The sequence below is a fragment of the Engraulis encrasicolus genome, unplaced genomic scaffold (assembly GCF_034702125.1).
Source record: "Engraulis encrasicolus isolate BLACKSEA-1 unplaced genomic scaffold, IST_EnEncr_1.0 scaffold_49_np1212, whole genome shotgun sequence".
NCBI classification, from domain to species: Eukaryota; Metazoa; Chordata; class Actinopteri; order Clupeiformes; family Engraulidae; genus Engraulis; species Engraulis encrasicolus.
In genome coordinates this window covers 577111-580960 of record NW_026945808.1, presented here as the reverse complement: position 1 = coordinate 580960, position 3850 = coordinate 577111, and the positions used below count along the sequence as shown (strand labels likewise).

The window sequence follows — 3850 nt, the reverse complement described above, 5'->3', positions numbered from 1 at the left end:
CATTTTTAATCACACATCAGATCAATAGTGTCACGTACCGCCTCCAGCTTCCCTCACAATATAGAATCCATCCTGTGTTTCATGTGTCACTGTTGAAACCTTTTTACTCACCTGATTCTCCATCTCCCACAGATGCCGGCACAGCTGCTCTTCCTCCGCCACCGCTCCTCCTGGACGAGGGTCCTGCCTACGCAGTCCACCAGGTCCTGAACTCTCGGCGCCGCAGGGGTCACCTCGAGTACCTGGTTGATTGGGAAGGGTACGGCCCAGAAGAGCGCTCTTGGGTTCGCCGGCACGACATCTTCGACCCCTCCATGCTTGAAGACTTTCACCGCGCTCATCCCAATCGACCGGCACCTCGTCCTCGTGGTCGACCCCGTCGCCGGTTGCCCTCGTCCAGGGAGGTGGTGTCTGGAGGGGGGGGTACTGTCACGGCTTCAGAGACTCCACTTCCACTCACAGACTCCAATCCCACTCAACGAGCACCAATCAGGTCCACTTCACCAGTCTATTAATGACCTGAGTGCTACTAATCACTTGATCACCATCCTCAGCTGAAAGACACTGTCCACCTGTTCTTAATTGCCTCATTTGAGATGCTTTTTAAGTTCTGCCTTTTGTTTCAGTTCTTGTCTGGTCTCGTTTGTGTCAAGACCCCTTTGTTTTCCTCCAGTGAAAGAGAGCACCTCCGTTAATGTTCTGAAGTTTATACTTACCTTTGTTTTACTTACCTTTTTGATTTCCACGTTTGTCGAAGATCGCTGTGGTAAATAAAACCCACCAATTAGACCCACCTGTTTCCTGGTTCTTCTCCTGAGGGGTATGCAACACTTACAATTCTGAATCCACCTGTGTACATGGACCATGTTCTATTCCGATTTTGGCCATTTGCATTGACGTCACAATATCACGTAAGTTTCCCTGGACGGCGGAAGTATAGGCCTACATATAAAATAGACAGAAATACGCAGACGGAGACAACTTTGACCGCAAAATTAAAATATAAAAGAAACACTAGTTCTCCTGGCCTATTTGTTCACTGGCGGCCAAGTGAATTTAAAAAAATGTATATTCTGCGCCACTAGGTGGCATAACTGGCACCGTGGTGTACGGAAACCTGGTAGAAGAAGAGGCGAATGTTGTTGCTTCCAGTACGAAGGCCTACTTACTCTGCCAGCGATTTATCATGTTTTTCTTCAGTAATTTTAAGAACCATGAAAGTTGAGCTTAAAACCGAGCAACTCATTGCCAGCTACAAATCCTTGCTTGCACCTTTGCATTTCTTCATTGCTAGCTGGGCACCGCGGCAGCATCCTCGTCATGGCATGGCACAGGTATGAGGCTAATCTACTACCAGCTACAATACCACTTTTGTACATTTTGTTTCAGGCATTTATCGATTATTTGACAAAGTGGCCTTCTAAATGTAATATATTTTCTTCTCAGACGTATTTTGTGGGCTACTTGGTTTCACTTAAGTTGTGTAGTGTGATCCAAGTGTAGTCTATTTCATGTTGTTTCAGCCACGTTTGCACAATAAATGTGAAGTTTTTTAATGTTTCAAATCGGTGTTGCATTGCACATGTAGATTCAGGTACAGTAGGCTACAAATATCAATGTGTATTATGCATATTTTTATATTTGCATTCAAGTTAGCTCTAATGTATCTTCAAATAGGCCTACGGTATGTAATAGCAGGACATCTTATTAAATCTTCACACATGTAGGCCTATACACTTTTTTGTCATTGCAGGTTCATCTGTCAGGTGGTCAGAACCCAGACTAAAGCCATGGGTCATGGTGAAGAAGGATAAAAGTAAACTGTTGTATGCCAAAGGTTGGCCAGGATTATGTCCAAGAATTGCACTCCAGTAGCAGGTTAAGACATGAATGGTGAGTTGGGATGAGGGCTATTGTCTGGCATCACATTTTAATTCAGACGATATTTGTACTAGAATTTTAGGAGTTAATTATTCAGTACTGTACCAGTACATTACTGCATGGCTAGATTCATTTAAATAACACTTTTTTATTTCTTTCTTTTTAATTAGGTGGGGAGCCAACATGAGGTTTCCAGAGAGGCTTCTTTCACTTAGGCTTTGCAGCAGCACCAGGGCCTTCACCATCAGTGATGCTGGTCTCCTTATCCATATTGCCTACCAGTACATTCCTCCCCTGATGCATTGATCTCCTGTACCTGTTGTGGAAGTTGTCAGGGACAACGAGCAGTTGTGATAATAATTAATTACTGAAATGATGAAGTCCATCCCGGCATGACTTGCTTATTTTATTGTGCACACTAATACAACAACTTCAAACATCTTCTGTCTGTCTATCTTGAGTCTATAGTCTATACTAATTACTCTACAGTATTGTCCGTACATCTCAGGTGACTGGTCCTTTAGCTCAGCGGTATCGTGCATACCCGAACTGGAGCGTTGACTAGGAGGTGGTGGGTTTGAGCCTCCTGTGGCGGACTGTGCAGAAACACCGCAGATACATATGCAAACCAACAAACCAACCAACAACCAACAACACCCCCCCCCAAGCAACAGCAGTACTCGCGCAGACTGATTTTGCGATCGCTGCGCAGAATCAAAGGAAAGGTGATGACTGGTGAAATTAAACAAAGAGGGACTGCAGTCGAATGCAGATGTGTGTTCATTTCCTATGGTATTCAAATTAATGACAATTAATAATATAAACTAGAAATGCATTCTCACAGAAAATGCTGGAAGCGGGCTTGCCTTTTGGGGCAGAGATGAAACAAAGTACTATTGAGAAAACAAAGCTAAAAGAAATCTTGGAAAACTCCATCCACCCAGTCAGAAGTTATGGGCCAAACAATTCAGCCATCTTGGATTCAGCCATCTTGAAAGTGTTGTAGCTCTGCGTTTTGGGGATATACTAAATGACATAGATGGTATTTTAAGTTGGCTAAGGAACACTGCATATGATATAATTTTGAAAATCAACATGGCTTCGAGCGGGATTAGAACTCACAACCTCCATATCTGTAATCCAACCCCTTTGCCATTGATATTAAATGACATACAATACATGATATTTGAAGTTGGCTAAGGAACACTGCATATGATATAATTTTGAAAATTAACATGGCTTCGACTGGGGTTCGAACCTCCAACCCCCATATCCCTAATTCAGCACATTTGCCATTCATACTAAATGACATACATGGCATTTTAAGTTGGCCAAGGAACACTGCATATGATATAATTTTGAAAGTCAACATGGCTTTGACTGGGATTCGAACCCCCAACCTCCATATCTGTAATCCAGCACATTTGCCATGCATACTAAATGACATACATGGCATTTTAAGTTGGCCAAGGAACACTGCATATGATGTAATTTTGAAAATCAACATGGCTTTGACTGGGTTTCGAACCCCCAACATCTGTAATTCAGCACATTTGCCATCCATACTAAATGATATACATGGCATTTTAAGTCGGCCAAGGAACGCTGCATATGATATAATTTAGAAAATCAACATGGCTTTGACTGGGATTCGAACCCCCAACCTCCATATCTGTAATCCAGCACATTTGCCATGCATACTAAATGATATACATGGCATTTTAAGTCGGCCAAGGAACGCTGCATATGATATAATTTAGAAAATCAACATGGCTTTGACTGGGATTCGAACCCCCAACCTCCATATCTGTAATCCAGCACATTTGCCATGCATACTAAATGACATATATGGCATTTCAAGTTGGTCAAGGAACACTGCATATGATATAATTTTGAAAATCAACATGGCTTTGACTGGGTTTCGAACCCCCAACCTCAATATCTGTAATTCAGCACATTTGCCATCCAT

General features: G+C 42.6%; 1 long non-coding RNA gene across 1 annotated transcript; it reads left to right on the top strand.

The window, feature by feature from the left end:
* The first annotated feature begins 1760 nt into the window (after positions 1 to 1760).
* Positions 1761 to 2322, top strand: LOC134444299 (uncharacterized). Its single transcript, XR_010033920.1, has 2 exons — positions 1761 to 1893; positions 2052 to 2322. It is a non-coding gene; the product is annotated as an uncharacterized LOC134444299 (long non-coding RNA).
* Positions 2323 to 3850: the final 1528 nt, after the last annotated feature.